General features: G+C 36.0%; 1 protein-coding gene and 1 pseudogene across 5 annotated transcripts in view; one reads left to right on the top strand and one right to left on the bottom strand.

Moving 5' to 3' along the window:
- TAB2 (TGF-beta activated kinase 1 (MAP3K7) binding protein 2) overlaps positions 1-18,217 on the top strand; it is a 91,801-nt gene that overhangs the window by 34,848 nt on the left and 38,736 nt on the right. Inside the window, exon 3 of one of the 5 annotated variants that reach the window (XM_036871412.1) lies at positions 10,646-10,700. The exons of the other annotated variants lie outside the window; for them this stretch is intronic. The gene's annotated coding sequence lies outside the window, so the exon portion shown is untranslated. The remainder of the gene's footprint in view (positions 1-10,645; positions 10,701-18,217) is intronic. 5 annotated transcript variants of the gene reach the window in all.
- On the bottom strand, positions 14,512-15,808 carry LOC118905455 (annotated as a pseudogene).

Raw genomic sequence — 18,217 nt, 5'->3', positions numbered from 1 at the left:
ACACTACAGCTATAATTCTTCAAATTTATTCTTTCATGGTCTTTCCCGAAATACAAACAGTAGTCAGTGATATCCTGCAAGACTTTTATAATTCATCTGTAATGGCTAAGTTCAAGCACTACATTCTTTGTGAAGTTTCTCCTGCCTCTCCTTAATTCCTAAGTTTTAGGCACTTCCTCCTGATCTGCACTGCAGCTTATACACCGCTAAATGGCACAGAGTGAATGTTGCTGAATGAATGCATGCCCACCTCCGGGACTTGGTGGAATGTCACAGAACCAGGCAGGGATTGGAACTTCAGAGATAAATTATCTGAATCTGGAAAGTGAGAGGCATGTTGTTCTTGCTGACTTGTGGGATTCAGCACATATGGTGCAGAGGAAAGCAATTAGGATCATCCAGGATATGCCCATGCCTACCCTACTTCTTCAGCCTCATCCTTTATCACACTTTCTCCCTGTTAGTCTCACTCCCTGCACTTTAACATTAACCAGCTATTTGTGGTTTCCCAAACTTGCCATACGTTTAAACTCTTTTCCCAGACAACTACTTATGTTTGAAATATTCTTTCCCTCTTGCCTGACCATCTAGCGAACACATTTTTATCTTCCAAAACCGAGCTTAGGTGTTGCCTTCTTTATTTTATTTTTTTTTTAATTATAACCTTGTAATCATTTTGTTTTTCATGTCATCATTCTTCTTTTTTGAATTTTATTTATTTTTTTATACAACAGGTTCTTATTAGTTATCCATTTTATACATATAAGTGTATATATGTCAATCCCAATCTCCCAACTCATCCCACCACCACCCCCCTCCCTGCCACTTTCCCCCCTTGGTGTCCATACATTTGTTCTCTACATCTGTGTCTCTATTTCTGCCTTGCAAACCAGTTCATCTGTACCATATTTCTAGGTTCCACATATATGCATTAGTATACGATATTTGTTTTTCTCTTTCTGACTTACTTCACTCTGTATGACAGTCTCTGGGTCCATCCACGTCTCTACAAATGACACAGTTTCGTTCCTTTTTATGGCAGAGTAATAGTCCATTGTATATATGTACCACATCTTCTTTATCCAGTCGTCTGTCGATGGGCATTTAGGTTGCTTCCATGACCTGGCTATTGTAAATAGTGCTTCAGTGAACATTGGGGTGCGTGTGTCTTTCTGAATTATGGTTTTCTCTGGGTATATGCCCAGTAGTGGGATTGCTGGGTCATATGGTAGTTCTATTTTTAGTTTTTTAAGGAACCTCCATACTGTTCTCCATAGTGGCTGTATCAATTTACATTCCCACCAACAGTGCAAGAGGGTTCCTTTTTCTCCACACCCTCTCCAGCATTTGTTGTTTCTAGATTTTCTGATGATGACCATTCTAACTGGTATGAGGTGATACCTCATTGTAGTTTTGATTTGCATTTCTCTGATAATTAGTGATGTTGAGCACCGTTTCATGTGCTTCTTGGCCATCTGTATGTCTTCTTTGGAGAAATGTCTATTTAGGTCTTCTGCCCATTTTTGGATTGGGTTGTTTGTTTTTTTAATGTTGAGCTGCATGAGCTGTTTATATATTTTGGAGATTAATCCTTTGTCCGTTGATTCGTTTGCAAATATTTTCTCGCATTCTGAGGGTTGTCTTTTCGTCTTGTTTGTAGTTTCCTTGGCTGTGCAAAAGCTTTTAAGTATCAATAGGTCCCATTTGTTTATTTTCGTTTTTATTTCCATTACTCTAGGAGGTGGATCAAAAAAGATCTTGCTGTGATTTATGTCAAAGATTTGTTCTTCCTATGTTTTCCTCTAAGAGTTTTATAGTGTCCAGTCTTCCATTTAGGTCTCTAATCCATTTGGAGTTTATTTTTGTGTATGGTGTTAGGGAGTGTTCTAATTTCATTCTTTTACATGTAGCTGTCCAGTTTTCCCAGCACCACTTATTGAAGAGACTGTCTTTTCTCCATTGTATATCCTTGCCTCCTTTGTCATAGATTAATTGACCATAGGTGCGTGGGTTTATCTCTGGGCTTTCTATCCTGTTCCATTGATCTGTATTTCTGTTTTTGTGCCACTACCATATTGTCTTGATTACTGTAGCTTTGTAGTATAGTCTGAAGTCAGGGAGTCAGATTCCTCCAGCTCCATTTTTTTCCCTCAAGACTGCTTTGGCTATTCAGTGTCTTTTGTGTCTCCATACAAATTTTAAGATTTTTTGTTCTAGTTCCGTAAAAAATGCCATTGGTAATTTATAGGGATTGCATTGAATCTGTAGATTGCTTTGGGTAGTATAGTCATTTTCACAATGTTGATTCTTCCAGTGCATGAACATGGTATATCTCTCCATCTGTTTGTATCATCTTTAATTTCTTTCAGCAGTGTCTTATAGTTTTCTGCATACAGGTCTTTTGTCTCCTTAGGTAGGTTTATTCCTAGTTATTTTATTCTTTTTGTTGCAATGGTAAATGGGAGTGTTTCCTTAATTTCTCTTTCAGATTTTTCATCATTTGTGTATAGGAATGCAAGAGATTTCTGTGCATTAATTTTGTATCCTGCAACTTTACCAAATTCATTGTTTAGCTCTAGTAGTTTTCTGGTTGCATATTTAGGATTCTCTGTGTATAGTATCATGTCATCTGCAAACAGTGACAGTTTTACTTCTTGTTTTCCAATTTGTATTCCTTTTTTTTCTTTTCCTCCTCTGATTGCCGTAGCTAGGACTTTCAAAACCATGTTGAATAATAGTGGCAAGAGTGGACATCCTTGTCTTGTTCCTGATCTTAGAGGAAATACTTTCAGTTTTTCACCATTGAGAATGATGTTTGTGGTGGGTTTGTTATATATGGCCTTTATTATGTTGAGGTAGGTTCCCTCTATGCCCACTTTCTGGAGAGTTTTTGTCATAAGTGGGTGTTGAATTTTGTCAAAAGCTTTTTCTGCATCTATTGAGATGATCATATGGTTTTTATTCTTCAGTTTGTTAATATGGTGTATCACATTGATTGATTTGTGTATATTGAAGAATCCTTGCGTCCCTAGGATAAATCCCACTTGATCATGGTGTATGATCCTTTTAATGTGTTGTTGGATTCTGTTTGCTAGTATTTTGTTGAGGATTTTTGCATCTATATTCATCAGTGATACTGGTCTGTAATTTTCTTTTTTTGTAGTATCTTTGTCTGGTTTTGGTATCAGGGTGATGGTGGCCTCATAGAATGAGTTTGGGAGTGTTCCTCCCTCTGCTCTATTTTGGAAGAGTTTGAGAAGGATAGGTGTTAGCTCTTCTCTAAATGTTTGATTTGAATTCGCCTGTGAAGCCATCTGGTCCTGGATGTTTGTTTGTTGGAAGATTTTTAATCACAGTCTCAATTTCGGTGCCTGTGATTGGTCTGTTTATATTTTCTGTTTCTTCCTGGTTCAGTCTTGGAAGATTGCACTTTTCTAAGAATTTGTCCATTTCTTCCAGGTTGTCCATTTTATTGGCATAGAGTTGCTTGTAGTAATCTCTCATGATCCTTTGTGTTTCTGCAGTGTCAGTTGCTACTTGTCCTGTTTCATTTCTGATTCTATTGATTTGAGTCCTCTCCCTCTTTTTCTTGATGAGTCTGGCTAATGGTTTATCAATTTTGTTTATCTTCTCAAAGAACCAGCTTTTCGTTTTCTTGATCTTTGCTATTATTTTCTTTGTTTCTATTTCATTTATTTCTGCTCTGAATTTTATGATTTCTTTCCTTCTGCTAACTTTGGGTTTTGTTTGTTCTTCTTTCTCTAGTTCCTTTAGGTGTAAGGTTAGGTTGTTTATTTTAGATTTTTCTTGTTTCTTGAGGTAGGCTTGTATAGCTATAAACTTCCCTCTTAGAACTGCTTTTGCTGCATCCCATAGGTTTTTGGATCATCGCGTTTTTGTTGTCATTTGTCTCTAGGTATTTTTTGATTTCCTCTTTGATTTCTTCAGTGATTTCTTAGTTATTTAATAACATATTGTTTAGCCTCCATGTGTTTATGTTTTTTCCGTTTTTTTTTTCCCCTGTGATTGATTTCTAATCTCATAGCATTGTGGTCAGAAAAGATGCTTGATATGATTTCAACTTTCTTAAATTTACTGAGGTTTGATCTGTGACCCAAGACGTGATCTATCCTGGAGAATGTTCCTTGTGCACTTGAGAAGAAAGTGTAATCTGCTGTTTTTGGATGGAATGTCCTATAAATGTCAATTAAATCTAGCTAATCTATTGTGTCATTGAAAGCTTGTGTTTCCTTATTAATTTTCCGTTTGGATGATCTGTCCATTGGTGTAAATGAGGTGTTAAAGTCCCCCACTATTATTGTGTTACTGTCGATCTCCTCTTTTATAGCTGTTAGCAGTTGCCTTATGTATTGAGGTGCTCCTATGTTGGGTGCTTATATATTTACAATTGTTATATCTTCTTTTTGGATTGATCCCTTGATCATTATGTATTGTCCTTCCTTGTCTCTTATAACATTCTTTATTTTAAAGTCTATTTTATCTGCTGTGAGTATTGCTATTCCAGCTTTCTTTTGATTTCCATTTGCATGGAATATCTTTTTCCATCCCCTCACTTTCAGTCTGTATATGTCCCTAGGTCTGAAGTGGTTCTCTTGTAGACAGCATATATATGGGTCTTGTTTTTGTATCCATTCAGCAAGCCTGTGTCTTTTGGTTGGAGCATTTAATCCATTCACGTTTAAGGTAATTATTGATATGTATGTTCCTATTACCATTTTCTTAATTGTTATGGGTTTGTTTTTGTAGGTCCTGTACTTCTCTTGTGTTTCCCACTTAGAGAAGTTCCTTTCGCATTTGTTGTAGAGCTGGTTTGGTGGTGCTGAATTCTCTTAGCTTTTGCTTGTCTATAAAGCTTTTGATTTCTCCATCGAATCTGAATGAGATCCTTGCCGGGTAGAGTAATCTTGGTTGTAGGTTCTTCCCTTTCATCACTTTAAATATATCATGCCACTCCCTTCTGGCTTGTGGAGTTTCTGCTGAGGAAACAGCTGTTAACCTTATGGGAGTTCCCTTGTATGTTATTTGTCGTTTTTCCCTTGTTGCTTTCAATAATTTTTCTTTGTCTTTAATTTTTGTCAATTTGATTGCTCTGTCTCAGCGTGTTTCTCCTTGGGTTTATCCTGCCTGGGACTCTCTGCGCTTCCTGGACTTGGGTGGCTATTTCCTTTCCCATGTTAGGGAATTTTTCGACTATAATCTGTTCAAATATTTTCTCAGGTCCTTTCTCTCTCTCTTCTTCTTCTGGGACCCCTATAATGTGAATGTTGTTGCGTTTAATGTTGTCCCAGAGGTCTCTTAGGCTGTCTTCATTTCTTTTCATTCCTTTTTCTTTATTCTGTTCCACGGCAGTTAATTCCACCATTCTGTCTTCCAGGTCACTTATCCATTCTTCTGCCTCAGTTATTCTGCTATTGGTTCCTTCTAGTGTATTTTTCATTTCAGTTATTGTATTGTTTATCTCTGTTTGTTTGTTCTTTAATTCTTCTAGGTGTTTGTTCTTTAATTCTTCTAGGTCTTTGTTAAACATTTCTTGCATCTTCTCGATCTTTGCCTCCATTCTTTTTCCGAGGTCCTGGATCATCTTCACTATCATTATTCTGGATTCTTTTTCTGGAAGGTTGCCTATCTCCCCTTCATTTAGTTGTTTTTATGGGGTTTCATCTTGTTCCTTCATCTGGTACATAGCCCTCTGCCTTTTCATCTTGTCCATCTTTCTGTGAATGTGGTTTTTGTTCCACGGGCTGCAGGATTGTAGTTCTTCTTGCTTCCACTGTCTCGGTGTTGCCTTCTTTAATTAATCGTTGCCTTAAATCCTCCACTTCCCTCAGATTTGATGGGTCCCTTCTTTGTTTCCCATGTATACTGCAGCACAACTCAGTTACAATTCAGTTATTATATTTACTTGTTGATGTATTGTTTTCCCCTACTAAAATGTAAATTTCTTGAGTGGAGGCAACTGTGCTTCTATTAATTTTAATATTTTCAGCACCCATTATCATATAGAGTGAGTAGTAGATACTCAACAAATGTTTATTGAGTAAGCAAAATATGTATACTATATAGTACATATGCAAGTATAATATATAACAATAATACATTAGAAAACGTGTCATTTCATAAATCAAAATGTTAAGTAGATGATCACTTTCATATATTTTTGCAGTTCATATTTCTTATTATGGAAGTCTCTAGATTTATGGATAAGTATGGTATAATGAGATTTCTGGTTCTTTATTCAACTATTTTATACAATTAAAAATATTGAGTATTCTCTAAGGGTATCTATAATTGGAGAATTGTGAAATAGATTTATATGTAATAAATCTGCTGAGATAGAAGTTTCTGTACAGTTTTGAGATTATTCTTGACCATCTAATATAAAATTCATTCCCCATAACTATAACAAGATTAATAGCCAACTTTTCAACAGTTTTGTAGTGTTAGATTTGAAAGACTGGCACATAACAAAAAACAAAATTATTTTATTTTAGAGAGTTGATTCAATTTAATATTGTTTCACTGTTTTAACCACTCATTTTAAATACACTATAATTTCTTTTGAAGATTCTGAACACTGTTATAGTAATAAAATCTTTCATTTAAATGTCTTCCTTTGCACATAGATCCTTATGTATTTTCTCCATTAGCAGGCTTAGCAGTCTCATGATTCACCACAGTTGTCAATTACCAATGAAGTGTATGTATATGATTTTTAAGTTACTGATTTAACTATTTGTTAGTTATTAAAGGTTTTGGAGATCGAGAATAACTGTGCATTTATACTGTGTCTAACTCATGAAGTTAATCATCACACTCTCAGTGCCATAACACACACACAGACCTAGCATCTGGCCAGCAGTCTATGCTGGGGAGAAGTCAGCTAAGGGCCATGACAGTAGAAAGAAGATGGGCAAAGTTAGATGAGATGAACAGAAAAAACAGGGGTCAAGGAAGGGGTTGAAACTGCATGGAGATCAGTTGGTGAAACTTCTTATAACTTTCTCTGAATCTTCATCTTAAAATGCCATTCTAGATTAATATTTTAACCAAATTATTATAATTTTCACATATCACTGAGACTGTTAGTTCATTCCAAATGTTTATGGTTGATGTAAGATGTAAACTGGTTCTTTCAAGTGCTTTCATTTCCTTTTCTCCTCTTTTTTTCCCTTTTACCCATAAATAGGAGCTTATTATCATATCACATATTTATATCATGTTTTCTTTTAAAGATATTTGCATACAGGATGCATTAGCCAAAAATTACATTAAAAGGGGCACACTCAGAAGTAACTTTGTTTCCAAAGTTTGTTTCCAAAGTTGTTATATAATATGTTTTGATGGATTATAACCATTCTGCCTTAGATTTATTGCACTTTTCTTGATCCTTAGAAAATGGTAGCACTCACCACAAAACCACAATACATAAATTGCCAAGTGTGGCTGACTTGCACATTCCTTTTAGAGGAACTTATAACTGGTAAGCCTTTTAACCATAAGAAATGGTCAACGTTCAATGAACTTGAGGCAGTGTATTAAATGAGAAATTTGGGAAGTTATTTTTAAGAGGAGGTAATGTGGATCATTATGTTACTTCAGTTATTAATATTTACTGTTTTTCTTTAGAAAATAAATTACTGTAGGCTTATAAAATTGAGAAATACATTTTCTGGTAACATAATCCTTTGTTCCCTTTAAGCTTTTAACTAACACTAAATCTCAACATGATAGGTAACTTAAAGTAAGTAGCATTTAGGTGACTAACTTGGTGTGTTTCTGTTATTTTATTTTTGCAAATATCTATGTAAAATGATTCAGTATTACAGCTGTTTTATGCTACAGTTTATGCTACAGGTGAATTATACTTATCCTGTTTTTAATTGTAAATGATGATAGTATTTGAATTTTAGATTTTTAATTGCCATAGCTATAATTCTTACATTTTAAATCTTAGGAAAATAATTTGATATTATAGAATTTGGGGGGCAGCAAGTTTGCTTTGCCTTAATAAAGATGTAATATCATGCTCCAAGAAATACAGTTCTAAAAATTTGCTGTTAAAATTAATTTTGAGATTTTTCATATTCAATTAATGACATTTGTAAATTCTTTTAAAGTTAATCAGATGTGAAGTGCATCAACTATTACCTACTTGGCATTTGATGAGATACTTACATACTACACCAATAATGAAAAAGGTATTTAAAATAGTGTATGTAATTAGGAAGGTAATACTTTTTTTTTTTTAAGTTGAATTCTGAAATCTTCATTGAGGCCAAAAAGTTTCAAAACTTGCTTTAACTTTAAAAAAGTTATAGCTAACTCACTGCACAGTCTGATCCTGTCAGCCAGTCCACAGAGAGACACAAGTTAAAGTTAGTAATAAGAAACTGTTAACATCATATTGACAACCAAATATGTTTAGTTGAAACATTCTACCTTCCAATTAGACATCCTGGGGAATTGAGTAACCGTTGTTGAGGTCAGGGGCTTTGCAGTACAAACAGTTCTGTTACAATTTGACATATCTGTTCCTAAAAAACACCATACTATGGAAAATAATACAGTCAAAAAATAAAAAAACAAAACCCTACAAGACTTACGGGAAACATGGAATTGGGGTACAACACTCAAAATGTCATCAGTGAACATTTAGAAAGACAGGAACCTTAAAAAACATGATAGTGTAGTTTTACACATGTTAAATGGCTAAGAAATATGTAAATACTTGTACAATATTTATACAAATAAATATTGTACTTTGCTTTTAAACCCTCCTGAAGTTTGCCTTGTAAAAGAAGTTTCCACATAGTTGTGGAAACTTGTTATTGTGAAGTGGTTGAAGAAGGGTTTTCTGAAATCACAAGGGAAGTTGAACACAAGTTGTGGATGGGTGTGACTGATTCCACGAAGATGCAGTGAGCTAAGGTAGCTGGCAGATGTTTGAGGTGTGTTCACATTCACATTTTGTGTATTCACATGCAGCTTGTTTCAGCTGAGTATGGTTTTCTGCATTCACCTAGTGTTTCTGGCAGATGAAATCACAGCAAAATTCATTTAGTGTTCAAATTGTTCCCTAACATATCAATTGCATTGAAACAAATTTACAGTTTCAAAACAAGTATTACAGCAGCACTGACATAGCCGAGGGTAAGGCAAACACTTTTAGTTTGGAGGGATAGCTACCATTTTTTATAGTAGTCTTTAATCTAGATGTATTCTGATCTGTATTTAGAGATTTATTGCAACAATATTTTTTGAACATCTACTACTTGCCTTACACTTTCTAAGTATTCAGGGTACAGCAGCAGTGAACAAGGTAGTCTCTCCACTTCGAAACTAATATTACTTGTGTAAAAATTTCTGTTTGTTGTCAAGGGTTAGTTTTAAGAGGTAAAATTGGATAGATGAATGGAAGAGGAAGTCTGGTAAAAAGAGTCTACTGGGCAGCAAGGCTTTTCTCTAACCTCTTAAATATATATACTTTTACAAGACAATTTCCTAGGGTTCTATCCAACTCAAGATTCCATTGTTTATAGAAAAAATTATCATTTCTGGAAGTCACTATGGAAATCAGAGTTAAATTTTAGGATGGTATATATGGTTAAAGTGGAAAGACCTCCTTCTTGTCCGTAAGCTAAAGGAGAATCCCAGTGCAGTTGAGAAGTGAATTTTAGTTTTATATATTTCATCCTATTTCTCTGTGATATTTCAGCATGAACTATATATTTTTTGTTATAATAATTAAATTTGTTCCAGCAAAACTCAACCATGTACAAACTGGGCAAAGATAAAGTATGTATACCAGTTTACATAATAATACTAAACCGTTAGTGTTAACTCAAGATCTTCTATAATAAAGGCCACTGTACACTTGCAGCCTTCATTGGCCTTTCTTGTCTTCTCTTGTAGATACTCACCACCCCAAACTCCTTCTTCATAATTCCCTTTCCTCCTGTCCCTCCTTCTTTTAGCCAGACAGGTGACTGACTCATTGTCTCCAGAACCTGCCCAGTATTTGGTTGCCTTGCTTCATACTTTAACCTTCTTATTTAAGTACCCATGATTCAAGACCCTCCCACACCCTCCCTCAGCCCAGAGAGCCCTTTAAACACCTATAGCACAGTTTATATCACTTATCTGGCACTTATATGCAACCTAATATTTGGTTTTCAGGTAGCTTTATCTGAGTTACCCAATTAAAACAAATTATTTGTCCCATATACATGGGAAAGGAAGGCCTCAAAGGCTCAGTCAACTCCTTCAGTATTCTGCAGCCAGAGTGGCCTGCAGCTGTGTTTGCTAAGGTTTTGTTCCTTTGTACTTTGTGGAAATTCATGATATTTAGAATAAATAATTATTACTACTAGTGTTTGTAATTTCTGCTACAGGCGAGGCAAGTGTAATACCATTAATTTTCACTGTGTTATCACTAACCATGTAAATTCTTGGAGTTTCCTTCATTTTACAAGGAAGAAATGATAGTGTTAATGGCTACCATTTACGTAAGCTATTTTATTTACTTGTTTGCTTGCTCTGTGTTCCTTTTTATTATCTTATGTGTATTACTCATTTAATTCTCAAAATCATGTGAGGTAGCTACTCTGTCATCACCATTTTGTAGGTGAAGAAACTGAGACACAGAGGAGTTTAATGATTTGCCCAAGAAGACACTGCAAGTAAGTGACAGATTAAATTTCATAAATAAATGAGCACAGATTATAGAATCCTAGAATTTATACTTAACCAGCCATTTAATTGTCTCATCTTATTAAATGAAACAATGCCCACTAATGTAGAAATTGAGGGTGAAATTTTTAGCAGTGTTATTTCTGTTTTTAATTATTAATGTGTTCTTTCGCCAGAAAATTTTAGAAACAGATGGTTAGAGTATTGTTTCTTGAAATTCTACTGCTTAGGAAAGTTTTAAGCTTATCTGAGAGTTACATTTAATTTATTCATTGATTTCTTTTTTTAATAAGACTTTAATAATGAAGGCCAACACTTTGTCAAGTTTAAATTAGGTAAATCTAAGTAGTTTATATAAGATACATTACCAGTTACTCCTTCTTTTTTATTTATTTTTTTATAAATTTATTTATTTATTTACTTATTTATTTATGGCTGCATTGGGTCTTCGTTGCTGTGCACGGGCTTTCTCTAGTTGTGGTGAGTGGGGGCTACTCTTTGTTGTGGTGCACAGGCTTCTCACTGCGGTGGCTTCTCTTGTTGCAGAGCACAGGCTCTAGGCACGCGTGTTTCAGTAGTTGTGGCATGAGGGCTTAGTAGTTGTGGCTCGCAGGGTCTAGAGCACAGACTCAGTAGTTGTGGCGCACAGGCTTAGTTGCTCTGTGGCCTGTGGGATCTTCCTGGACCAGGGATCGAACCCATATCCCCTGCATTGGCAGATGGATTCTTAACCACTGCACCACCAGGGAAGTCCACTCCTTTTTTTTTTAAAGTTGGATCTCTGGGAATTTTGCTTTGCTCCATCATTTATTTTGTATGGTACCTCCTGGACAGGAGCAGTCAACTTTAATCTTTTACATATTTGTATAGTCATAGTTTGGGGGTTTTGTTTGTTTTTTAATCTCTTATCAAGGTTTGTTTAAAATTAATACATCTCATCTAAATCTATAATTTCAATAGTAGAATAGTAGTGTTTACCCCTATCCCCTCCCCTCTCATCTCTCCCCATTTCTCCTGGGGTTAGAATTGCGAGACCTTTGCTGTTTTCTCGGACTTGATGGAAAGCCAGCTTCTGGTCACATATGGTTAATATTCTACAGTTTTTTCATTAACAACACACACACTTTTCTTACCAAAATGCTAGTAGGGGAGGGACCTTGGCGATATAATCCACCCCTCATAATAGATTAGGTGGCTAGGCTAACAGTATTTACAGGAAAAAGTAATATAAATACTGAATATGGATTGAAGCAAAAAATTGTGAAATAAGTATTGGGCAGATGGACATAGGAGTGAAGAAGCATGGTTATGTTCTGGGATGGGAACTAAGTTATAAAGCTAACTCTTCATTTTCCACAGTAGGAAATCCATAGAAAATGTATAAAATTGAAAAATCAAGAAATAGCCCTATAATCATCTTTGTAGGAATGTGGAGAACAGCTCAGTGTTGACAGTGGAATATGGAATAGGATAAAAGTGGAGAGGCATGAGACAGGGAAATTGCTGGTTTCTCGATAAACTTTGTAGTACTATTTGGCTTTTAAAAAACTATGTACGTGTTTTCTTCTTTAAATTTTTATTTAATTTTTCATTATAGGGTATGTCCTTAAAATAGTTCCAGAACAAAAAGTTAAGGTATTTTAAAATCAATTTTTGTATATAATGTTTAGTGTTTGGGCTGGAAGAAATGTTGGCCTTTAGGGAAAAAATTAATAATGACTGTATAATGTTTTATACATAGTATAACCAAGAATATTTTTCTTTGCGTGTTCTTAAATTATATGGTAGGATTGTCTCATCTGTGCTCAGACTTTAGTTAATGCCAGCACCATAGATGCCTCTCAGATGTTTATCTGCAGCCTAGACCTCTCCTCTGAGCTCCAGGTCCATACATCCCAACTCCCTCTGTGATATCACTGTTTTGAGGTTTTAAAGGTACCCTAGACTCAGTATGTTCAAAACTAAACTTAGAATCTACCCCTTTGTTTTCTTGGACCTTTTCTGTTATTCCCCAGTTTATAGATGGGACCACCATCTGAGCAAATAAGAAAGCAACCTTTATACCTCCTTCTTTACCCCAATATCTAATCCATCTCAAAGTTCTATTAAATTTTACTTCCTAAATATCCCTGAAGATTTTCCTTCTACTCACTGTCCATTGCTATCTCTGCAGTTACAAGCTATTAACCTTTTCATGGCTGACTACAGCATTTTTCTAACTGGTCTTCTCATACATTCTTTTGCCCTTTTTCTCTGTACTATAGCCATTCTTCATACATACAGGATTTCTTGATCATGTCACCTTTCCTGCCTCTGAGCTTAAATCTTTCAGTGGCTTCCCATTACCCTGAAGCTAAAACCTCCAAATTTTAATGGCCCAAAAGGCACTTCACGATGTGGCCCCTACCTTTTTCTTGCTGCTGCTCTCTATAGTTTTTCCTCATGTACTCCCTTCCAGTCTGTTTTTGAATGATGTGAAAGGGATGAAAAAGATTACTGTGTCAGTAACAAGGTAGACTGAGATAGCAGGCAGCAGATCTGGTAGCAGGAGGCAGACAGAAGATAAAATAGTGGACAAGTTAAAATAGTCACCTAAATTATGAGCTTGTTTTGATGTGCCTTTAATCCAGGAATGTCTGTGACCTGGAGAGCAAGGGTATAGACTCTAATACTTGTATCTCCAACATGGTATCTGCTGCATACTAGGCACTCCTTAAATTCGTGGGTTGTGGATGATGATGATAGGCCAATTTTAAATATCCAGTTACCTCATAAATGCTCAAATTTTGATCAGACCTATAAGTCCTGTTGCTTTGCTTTATCGTTGTTTTTTAATCTGAAGACTGTGGTCTCTTCTTGTGAGTACAGTTAAACCATTATTTGTGTTATACTCTTACAGTCCTGGAAGAATTCACCATGGTAAACAATAGTGAAAATGAAGACTTGATAATTATCATAACATGAAGTCTGAGTGAGCCATTAACCGATACTTAGTACTCTGCACTGTCATAATATTGAGAGGTCAGAAATAAATTGCTTACGTACTCTAAGAAAGGAAAGAACATGGCACATTTTGTAAATCTTGCCAGTATATTTACGGTTGGGTTTTGTAGTACTGTGTATACTCTGCTACTATTTAGAATCCTTAAGAAATTATTCCTCCTAGATCATTTGAGCTGGTGGCAGGTTAGGTGCCAAAATTTTGCACCTACTGTTAGAAGCATACCTATAAAGTATGATTTCTTTATTTTCTCAGAAGAGCAGTCATTTTGCATCTTAACCATAGAAAATATATTTCTATTTATTATTAGAAATAATTTTCCAGATTAAGTTGTAAAGTATTTCTTGGTTTTCCTTTCATAATTAAATAAATACCTGTTTGTTTCAGTAATGTGTTTAGTTGTAAAACTTATTCACTCACCCACAAAGGCTACATTTAAAAATAGTTATCTTGCCTTGTCCTTAAAGTTTACTTTTGCTGGATGCAGAATGTGGGTTGATTGTTTATTTTCCCTTTCAGCACTTAAATTTTGTCATTTCAGTATCTTCTGGACTCCACTGTTTTTTATGAGAAGTCGGCATTCATTTGAATTGTTGTTTCCCTATATTTCATTTCTTTGGCTCCTTTCAAGATTTTCTTTTTCTTTGATTTTCAGCACTTCTACTGTTAGGCTGCTGTGTGGTTTTCTTTGGCTTTTCCTGTTGAGGGTTTGCTGATCTTCTTGATCAAGATCTTTTTGTTTGTTTGTTGTTTTTAAAACAGGCTCTAGCCAGTTTTATTATAGAAAAATTTTGCGTGATTTACTTTTCACCAATCTGTTTTGGCATGCTTCTAATGATATCAGAATCACCTGGATCATTGATAGCCATTGTGCATATTCTTTGGTATTTCCCACACGCTGTGCCCAATTCAACATTATTGCCACTGTAGATGGATACCAGTTTTGGCCAACATGGCATAATACTCTGTTTCAGATTTCCTCAACCTGAGCAGTTGTTGGTGAGGATGACAGGTTTCACTTTGCCTTGTCTTATTTTCAGAGCCTGCATGTACCCCAGCATGTACTTTCCACTTTTCATAAGGAGTTGGAATCTTGAGTTGATCTGGAGTCTAGAGTTGATTGACTTAGGCAACTTTTTTGTCTTCTTTATGACCACCACCTTCCTGCCTTAGGTGCAGGATGGCGCCCAACCAAGAGCAACCTCCAAGATGGCCGGGGAGCCAGTCAAGATCTTCTTGATGTGTAAATTTATATCATTTACTAACTTGGGGAAATTTTTCGCCGCTGTTTCATTAAATACTTTTTTCTACCCCATTCTCTCTCCCCTTTTCTTCTGGGTTTCCACTTACAGGTATATTATATTAGAGTTATTGATTCTTTCTCACAGGCCCCTGAGGGTCTGTTCGTCTCCCTACCTCAACCATTCTTCTTTTCCTCCACTCTTCAGGTTAGAATGATTTCTATTGCTTTGTCTTCAAGTTCACTGACTCTTTCTTCTGTCATTTCTGATCTGTGGTTAAATCTAGCCAGTGAATTTTTTTATTTCAGAAATTTTTCACTTCTTGAAGTTGCATTTTTTTAATAGTTTCTTTTTTCTTTTTTTTTTTTTTGGCTGAGAAATCCAAGTATATTTGCCTTTACATTCTTGAACATAGTTAAAATAGCTGCTTTAAAATCCTTATGTGCTAATTCTAGCATCTGGGTCATCTTGGGCTTGGTCTCCCTTAGTTGCCTTTCTCTTGAGAATGGGTCAGTTTTTCCTCTTTCTTATGTGTAATAATTTTAGTTTATAACTTGGACATTGTGAATGACACATTGTAGAGACTCTGGAGTCTACTGTGTTCCTCTAGTGGGTATTGATGTTTTGTTGGTGGTTTGCTTCCTTACTTGTTTGTTTCAGTAGGCAGTTAACTTGGCTGAAATCAAACTTCAAACTGAAATGTCAGTTCTGTTATTTTAGCCTTAGCCTGGCCATTTGGAATCTCTCGCATATGTGTAGTTTGGGGATCAGAGATACGTGCAGAATTTATACACAGAATTTGGTGCTTCTCTCCTTTCTATGATTTACTGGCTAGATTTTCAGCTGTTGTGGTCATGCCACAACATGACCTATCCTTTGGTTCATTAAGTGAGTAAGACTACAGATTTACTTGTTTGGGTTTTAGCTGAGCAAACCAACTGAGGCCTGCTCTCTGGCTAAAAGCCATTTAAAAAATGGAAAATCACCCTGTGCTGTCCACTTCTTCTACGTACTGACTTCCTTCACCTCCCCACCCCCAGCACCACCACTCTCCCTTTGCTGTTTCTGCCTTCAATATCTTTATATGTTGTCTAGTTATAGAAGTTGCTCATGAGAGAATTCGTCCAGTAGGAGCTACTTAGGCATTACAGGAAGTGGAATCCCTAAAATACAGTTGTACGTTTGAACAATTTTCTTGTTAGTGTACTTGATAGTCTTTATTAGAAAAGCAAGCAAGTGTGATAAGAGTTTTTCAAAGAACTTTAGAAATTTCTGTATATGTTTTAACAATAGAATAAGTTGAAATTTATTTTCGTGATTCATCCACTTTTAAATAAGAAAGGTTGTCCTGAATTAGACTGAGAATTTATTTATTTGCCTCTCCCTCAAATTATGTATATAAATTTCCAATCTAGATTATTTGAAATGCATTTTAGAAGCAAAAAATATGAAGAAACCATCCAGTAAAACCTTTATTTCATCCAACAAATGTTACATCTTTGACTGAGATCCTGGGGATACAGCAGTGAACTTCAAAGTTCTTAATCCTGTGGAGCTAACGCTTTAGGGATAGGCAATGGGTAGGTAGGTATGTCAGATATTGATAAATGCTATGAAGTAAAAGCAAGGTATGAGGATGTGATAGGGAGGGAAGGGAAACAAGTGTGGCATTATTTTAGATAGAGAGATTGGTCAAGGAAGCAGTCTCTGAGGAAGTGACATTTGATCAGAGGTGTTAATGAAGTAAGAGAGAGAGCCACGCAAGTATCTGAGTGAAAAGTGTTCCAGGCAGAAGGAGCAATGAGTCTAAAAGCCCTAAGGGAGGAATGAGATTGGCTTCTCTTTGGAAAGTAACCAGTGTGAGGGAACTTAGTTTGGAACTGAGGGAATAAAGATGGTGGTAGGAGACAAAGTCCCACGGGTGGTAGTTAGCCAGGGGCCTTGTGTAGGATTTTGCGCCAGGGAAATGATTGTTCTGATTTACTTTTCACAAAGATCACTCTGTTCAAAAGAGTGGGAGGTGGGGGTAGAGCAAAGAGTTAAGGCAGGGAGGAGACCAGTTAGGAGACCTTCGCAGTAGTAGTCTAGGTGAACTATGATGGTGGCTTGGACAAGAGCAGTAATAGAGGTGGGGAGAAGTGGTCAGATTCAGAATATTCTTTTGCAGATAACAGCCAACAAAACTTTATAATGGATTAGATATGGCATGTGAGAAGGACCAACTGAATGACTGGTGGTACCATCTCTCTTTCACGGAGGTGAAAGAGACTGGGAAAGATTTGGTTTGGATGGGGGAAAATTGAGAGTTCAATTTTGGACATAGTAAGTTTGAAGTGAATTTTAGATATCCAAAAGGATATGTGAGGCAGGCAGCTGGTTATATTAGTCTGGAACTCAAGGGAGAGAGCGCTCCCTTGGAGTTGGACATACAGATTTGCAAAGCCTCTCTTTAAAGTAGTGTGTTTGGATGAGATTACCTTGAAGAGGAATGTAGGTGTAATTGAAAAGAAACCCTGGATCTGAACTCCATAACTCCCCAACATTTAGATGTTCCGAAAGGGAAGAGGATCTGACAAAGAAAACTGAGAAGGAGCTGCTAGTGGGTAGGAGGAAATCCAGAAGAGTATAAATCTCAGAAGCCAAGTGAAGAAATTGTTTAAAGAATGAGGGAGTGGTTGACTAGTTCATAAGCTACAGAGAGGTCTGGTGAGATGAGGCCTGAGGAGTGACTGTTAAGTTTGACAACCTGAAGATCCAGGACAGCTTTGATAAGTGTAGTTTCAGTGGAGAAAAACTATGAAAACCTGACTGGGGTAGATTTAAAAGTGATAAGAGGAAGGAAATGAAGACAAAGTATAAACCACCCTTTCAAGGAGTTCAGCCCAAAAGAGGGAATGGGCAGATAAATGAGCTGATAGCTGGAGTGAAGTCAAGGAGGCTTTCTCAAGATGAGCAGTACTGTAGCCTGTTTATTGCCCCTTATTGTTGTGTTTAAATATCTTTACTAATTTCCAGTACTTTCCTTTTCTCCTGCAACCCATTTCTAGAAACACTACATTGAGTGCTAAAAATTGTGTGTGTGTGTGTGTGTGTGTTTTAGAAATAGATTTGAGAAATGTGTGATGCAAATAACTTGGTTTGGCAGTGCTTTTACCTATGAGATGTAACTAAGCTGAAGTCACACAGACAAAAGAATTAAGGAAAAATTAACCAAATGATAATAAAAAGCTTGAGAGTCTTTACCAAACATGATATCTCAATGAGC

Source organism: Balaenoptera musculus, chromosome 12 (genome assembly GCF_009873245.2).
Source record: "Balaenoptera musculus isolate JJ_BM4_2016_0621 chromosome 12, mBalMus1.pri.v3, whole genome shotgun sequence".
Taxonomy (NCBI): Eukaryota; Metazoa; Chordata; class Mammalia; order Artiodactyla; family Balaenopteridae; genus Balaenoptera; species Balaenoptera musculus.
This window is presented reverse-complemented; position numbering and strand designations above follow the sequence as displayed.